Genomic DNA, 6,995 nt, shown 5'->3' with positions numbered 1-6,995 from the left:
AAAGCTGGTGGCTTTTGTCTCCAAAAGCATGTCACTTGCACATGGGGACCGTCATCTCCCCCTCACAGCCCCAATTACAATGCAGGAATGCATTACCCATGATTTCATCTTGGGAGCCCTTTAAACAAGTGGGCCTTGAGCCCTCCAAAGCACTAGCAAGAGCCCACAGTGCCTCTTTCCCTCAGTGATCTCAAGGCTGAATTCACCCAGCACGTGTTCTTGCTGAGCAGTCATTAGTCAGCCTCCGAAACAAAGACTGTTCTCTGGGATGACGTGTGTACTGTCTTCAAGGAGATGCGTGGAGAGAACTAACAACCCAAAGGGCCAGGCTTGATTTGCCCGTGGTAAGGAGTTCTCCCAGCAAGCTTGGGGAGGAGCTGTTATTTGGAAACAAGATTGCTTGTGGCTGCTGAAGAGTGCACGAGACACCACGTTGGTTCAGGAGACCTGCTTCTGGACCTGATGAACTGGGTGCTGGTGGCACAGGGACAGGGGCGAAGGGGAAACAGCGGGGTGCAGGGAGGGGAAGCCCCGAGAAACAGTTTGTGCTGCTCACCCCACACACCTCCTGTCCCTGGCAGCCTGCAGCCCAGCCCTCCGCCTGCTTCTGCCCCATGGGAGACGACAGCCCTGGGAGAGGAGGCACCCGCACAGCTCTGGTCGTGCATCCCCACCTATCTCAGGAGTGTCTCTGGCTCTAGGAGTGGATGCGCAGTCCTGTGGCATCACATGTGAAATTCCCCTCTGCAACTCTGCTTTATCTGAAAACACAACTCTTTTTCCCTTTTTCGTTAAGCACGTGACTTTTGCTAATTTCTTCACTACCAAACAGCATAAAGCTAAATTCGCCCCCAGCACAAGAAAAAAAATCATAGAATGGTTTGGGTTGGAAGGGACCTTAAAGATCATCTAGTTCCAACCCCACTGCCAAAAATAGATCCATGGAATTGTACCAAGTTGTGGTGTAAGTTTCGACCTGATTATTCTGCGCAAGGTAAAAAAGCCACCTGTGAGAGGATCCTGCATTCACAGTGCTGGCTGGGCTCTCGGAGCAGCTGCCTCACCCTCCCGGGCTGGGCATGCCCTTGGCACGGCGGCACTTGGCGTTGCAGCGACGGCTGCGGCTGCCGCGGCGGGAGGGCACCTCTAAGAAGCCCCCGTGGTGGAGTCCCACGTGAGACATTTCAGCGCTGCCCACGGGGAGGGGGCTGAACCTGAACACATCATTTCCTCCGCTTTTGGACCCGACCCTCGGGTCTGGGATTTCTTGTTTCCACCAAAATGCCTTTCACAAGTGATTGGATACTGAAACAGCTCAAGGCTGTCTCTTCTGAGTGAATTCATTAAAAAAAAAAAAAAAAAAAAAAAAAATTTTTTTTTTTTGGTTTGCAACAGGGCAGGAATGCTTGAATGGCTGCCTAGTTTTGCTCTATCAGACATCCAGAGCAGAAGAAAATCATGAGTTAACAAAACTGCCTACAGGCTGACGGTAAAACTCACAGCAGTATTGTTCAATTTCCCAGAGTCATTCGCAATCCATTGCAAACAACAACTGCTATGTCTTCACAAACAGTTAACTTTGGGCCTTGGTATGCGGATTTAGATGCCATTGTTTTAGTCATGACATGAAAAATGAATTGCATTGTTGCTGTTACAGCTCTACTTCTGGGAAAATGCTTGCATGGGGTGTACCGAACAGAATCCTCAAAGGAATATTATTTTCCACCATTAAAAAAAATAAACTTTAATACTAAATGCAACAGCCCTTTCAACCTTTTTTAAGTGAAGCTGCTTCTTCCTACTGCAGGTGGATAGAAGCCTGAAGGAGTTAAAAGTGCATACACTGGACTTACCTTTAAATACTGCATTCAAAATACTGCCTTTACACAAGCATTGCAATGTTGTTTTTTGTATCCATAGCTCACCTTTACTTACTTTAGAGCTTTTCCTCTGTTCTATGAAGGGGAGGTTAGAAATCCTATGACAACCTCATCTGATGATGGCGTGGTTTAGGAAGGATTCATCTCTGGCTGCTGGGCTGTTGGGACAACTCCCAGGAGAGCAAATATGTACAAAGCACCTTACCCAGCCCAGAGGTGCAGGCTCTGCCAGGGCAGGGGGAGGCAAAGAAAAAGGTTATCATCCTGAAGAGCCAGCAGAATTCCTCAGATGTTTGTTGAGGAAAGAGGAATATTTTCTTGCAAGGTCAGTGGGAATTTCAGTCCTTGGGAGATCTGTAAATCTTACTCAGGAATATGTCATTATTTACAGAGAGATGAAGAGCCTTTTTCTGCTGCCAGTAAATTTGATAGCAACAACTCCATTGATTTCAACAGTGCAGGATAAGCCATGAGTTCCTTACCGAGTCAGAAGGTTTGAAATACAGGCTATTGAGCCCTCACAGCCACTTGGATTTTCCCCTGAAAACTTCCCTCTGTGCCATGCACCAAGCCTGAATTTGCTTGGACAAACAAGGATGGCCCAGCAGGAGAGAGACCAGGAACAGCAGTGGGCGAAGGCTGAGGACCCAAAAGGAAGTTCAAAACAGAAGAACTTCCTTGTGTCTTGATTTCAACACCTCAAAAAGAAGTACTTCTGTAGTTGCCCATGTGTTTTCCCCCTAGTACTTTCCACTGTGTGGTGATGGGGAATTTATGGGCAGCCTTTCTTGCTGGGGAAGAAGAGGTGCTCAAGGCAGCGAGTCCTGGGCTAGGGAAGGTGCCTGGGCTGGAGGCAAGCAACTGCAGTGAAAAGATGTCCTGATTAGTCCTGACAGGTCTAAATATGATGCTTCTACTGTCATGAGGGAGAGCCGGGACTTGGTGCCATCCAGTGACCTTTGGGATCAGTGTTTCATTCCCTGATCTAAAATTAGGCCTCTCGTCCCCTGCTCACAAGCTGAGCGCCAGCCCAAGGACACCCGTCAGCCTTTGGGGAGGACCCGTGAGCTGAGTGCTGGTGAGGACAGGCATGCCCCGACCCTGGCTTTTAAACATAGATGGACATATTTCTCCCACACCCGTGGGCAGCGGGTATTTGAGCAGCTCTGCCGACACAGCTGAAGCAGCTCTGGCTGCTGCAGGGTGGTTTTGGCAGTGCCAGGGCTCAGCTGGTGAGGCTTGTTTTGCCGTGCCTGTTGAGGATCACTTGACTTACAGGCAGCCCAGTGCGAATGTTAGCCTTGAGCCTGGGTTTGTATTCAAGACCTGATGCTGCAGAACAGGTTTATCAGGACCAGGAGATGGACAACCCAGCCCTGTGCAGCACAGCTGTGCCATCACATCTGGAAGCCCCAAGCCACATAGCAGAGAGCACGTATGTCTGATGCTGCCTAGAATGTGGCTTCTTGCACCATTTCTTGTAGCTTAACTGGTGAGGCAGTTCCCATTTGCCTTCCCTCAGCCCCTGGCTGTGCTGTGACCTCTGAGGGCCTTAGTGGGGCCTTTTTAATGCAGGAGCACTGTGAGAAAAACAGCGTGCATCTTGCAAGTGCACATGCTTGTTTAGCTTTACAGATGGTCCTTGTGTGTTCATGCTGCCCCCATCAAGGGCATTAGGAAGCTGTAAACAAAGAAGCAGTGTTATATAAAGAAGTGAGAGTAAGCTGGGAAAAATAAAGAACTGTAGGGTAGCAAGTGCTGAAGTACCTTAAAAATAGGGTGATAAAAACAACGGTACTTTTCTGTCAGAGGATCTTTGAGGCTTCTCAAAAGCAGCAGTGCTTCCCAAAACGTATGAGGTACAGGTAGAGGCGACTCCCATAACTGCCCCAGCCCAGAGCTCTTGCAGATCCGCTCCAAGTGCCTCCTTCAGCCCTGGCCCAGACCCAAGCCCGGTGCAGTGACCCCACAACATGCCCTCCATTCCCTGATGGGAACGGGATGACAAGAAACATGAGATCCCACTCCTCCAGAGTGAGTTATGCTGAGATAACTGTACTTCCACACCGGAAAAAGCCCTTCCAGTTTCCTTCAGGTGAAGAGGAAAAAGCTACATCCTTTCCTTAGTGCCTGCCGCTCCTCCTCAAGCCACTGTGCAGCAGATGTTGAGGATGCCCATCAGTCTGCAAGCAGCTCCAAACACAGGGACAATAACACTACCTCCAATTCATGGAGGAGGGCAATTTGTCCCAGGCTACGAAGACATTCAGACAAAGGTCCAGGGGTAGCACACTGAGAATGTCCACCTGCCAGGGCTGTCAGGACAAGAGGACCTCCCTTCCAGCACATGGTGTCTCCTGCCCTCTGTGAATATGTCAGGGACAGCTGGGCCCAGCCAGAAACCTCCACCGTGGACCCCTCCTCCAGTCTCCACGTCAGGTGGAGTGATTTTGAGCAACCACAAAAATGCACACCTCCCTCACAAAATATCAGGGGGACAGTGCCAGAGTGGCCTCAGAGACGGATGTCTCCTCCACCAGAAATATCACGGTGAAGGTGTCATCAGCCTCAGCTATGGACCACTCCTCAAGCTGAAATATCAGGGTGGGAATGCAGACCATGCTTGCATACAAGCCTTTCCTTTGCTGAAGATTTAGGACATTCCTGTCAGATTTGAATTCCTGGTTCATTCCTCAGACATGTAGGATTTTTGATGCCAGTAGAAACGAAAAATCAGGAAAGCTCTGTATAGTTAGTTCAGTTTAGATGCAGCTGGAGTTTTGTGCCGCTGGTATCAAAGTTCTCAAAAGCAGTTCACACTTTTTAAGCTACCAAATCACAGCTTTGCTGGGGGTCAAACCTCCAACACCCACCTCCTGGAAAGAGACCTGGATAAAAACATGTGTATTCACCATTTGGGGAAGAAGAAAAGAGAGGCAGAACTGAGAAAAGGATTGCAATACACTGCTGCAGTGGCTGTTGCTGCTGAACCTGACTGGCGAAGGCAACCCTGCTTGATTTTCACATCTAGATTTTGCAGAGCTGGAGCAGATCGCTCTTCTCAGCACAAGGGCAGGCTTTTGTCTGTGGCAGCAGGGTCCACATTGGAAAGGAAAAAGGATTTCATAGGAGGAAGGGAACTCTTTGGATCTGAGAACACCAGTGTGGGCAAGTCCTTCAATACTTAAAAAAATACTCTGTATTGTCTGGCATTAAGGTGTTGAGTTAGGTGCTGCTTTTGTCCAGTAAGATATTACTAGAATTGGCCAACTTGATGGTTCCACTTAACCTCAGACTGAGCTATCACAGACATGAGGGAAAAGTCTGCTCCTCGCCTACCACAAAACATAACCTGCACAAGGAGTTCTTTAAAGAAGACCATGAGTAGGCTTCAAAGACAACAGAAATCTGTCCCTTGGTGTGTTTTTGTGACCATTTTGAAAGCCAAGGGATGGTGTTCTTAAAACCACATAACTTAGCACAAGTCTACAGACGCAGAATTCATTGCAAATAAGTAATTATCAAGGATTGTGGGGCACAAATAAAAACAAAGTTGGGCCAGGGAAATAGTTCATGAAATAAGAGTTAAAATGAGAGGTTATATCCTGTCAGCTCACAGGACATGTCTCAGAGTGGCTAGAAACAACAGTCCCGTCAGCCTTCAAGGTTTCAGACTCGTGTCCCAGGAGATACTCTCCACTCACCTGTTGAAGCTGGGCCATAGGACATCTAGAATTCCATTTAGCTGCAACCTAGGAGGTTCTCAATTCATTGACACATAGAGAAACTGCAAGAGGAACGAAAACCTCATCTTGGTGATTTGGGATATTACACGGTGAACTCAAGACCCCTCACTTCCCATTTCCCATGATCTGTTCCTGCTGCTCACAACTACCCTGTTCCTATGCTATAAAGCCAATATTTGGGTACATCATCACAGCTCTTCTGAGCCTGGTCACTAACAGAGAAAAACAATTCTTGTTTCCATTATTTGCAGTCATTATGAATACCAGAGAGGAAGACACCTCAATCGATCAAAAGGAACATATCTTGGTGAGCACATCATCCAAGCAAGCTTTTTATGACCTGAGTGGTCCGAGTTAAAATGCACAACAGTCCTGAGAGCTGGATCCATCTCCGTTAGACCTCCCACCAGTTACCAGCTGTTATGCCTCAGCTGCTGAGCAGTTACAGTGCCTTTTGAGCCAGAAAGTTCCTCCACAGCTTACTGATCTGCCACGTCCCTCCACGCAGGGAGGGGAGCCGGGGCCCCTGACGGCCTAGCTGCCATTGCTCTGGCCTGACGGTCTGAGTCAGTCATCAGAACTCAAACTTTCAGCCCTTTCACTGACCCCAAACTTTATAAATTTCTGGAGAGAGCCAGTTAAATGTGGTTGGTGTGATGTCTTGGCTTTTTGCCCCCACAGTTTAACGAGGAACTCAAATTCTCCTGTTACCCCTGTTTGCACATGCCCCCACTTCTATCAAAATACCCCACAGTGGGCAGAAATAAAAGCCGTATTTCCGTTCACTGGAGCAGGTAAGCAACCAGGTATGAGCAGCTCAGGGCACAGCAGATGCCGTCCCCATCACATGCTCCTTCAGGGGCCTCCCCCGGCACTGCAGGGAGGTCAGCCACCATGGTGGCATCTCCCCCCCTCCCCAAGCAGCTGCACACCCCATCCCTCCTGGAAGAGCTGCTGGACATTACCTGACCCTGGTTTTCCAGTCCAGCCCCACATTTTCTGATGCTCTCAAGCTCTACTTGGGCTTGTGTGCCCCAACAGCTCCAGGAGATGGTCCCCAAATCCCCTGTGGAAGGTGACAGGGTGGTGTTTACCCACCCAGAGGGCTGCTGCTAACCACCTGCACCCAGACCTGCTGCTTCTCTATCACTGAAACATGCACAGTTGAAATTACTTAGGACAAATACGTTAAGTTCATGGAAAATCCCACAGGAAAACTAATAGTTCCCTTGTCTGGTAATAAAGCCATTTAAAACAAGCCTGAACAAAATCTCAAATACTGTTCAATGAATAAACATATTGAATTAATGGATTCCATGAAGGAAACCTTTACCCTCATAACAATCTCCTTCTTGACACACCTTTAGCT

The sequence above is a fragment of the Tyto alba genome, unplaced genomic scaffold, assembly GCF_018691265.1.
Source record: "Tyto alba isolate M040663 unplaced genomic scaffold, T.alba_DEE_v4.0 Super-Scaffold_29, whole genome shotgun sequence".
Taxonomy (NCBI): Eukaryota; Metazoa; Chordata; class Aves; order Strigiformes; family Tytonidae; genus Tyto; species Tyto alba.
Note: the sequence above shows the minus strand (reverse complement) of the source record.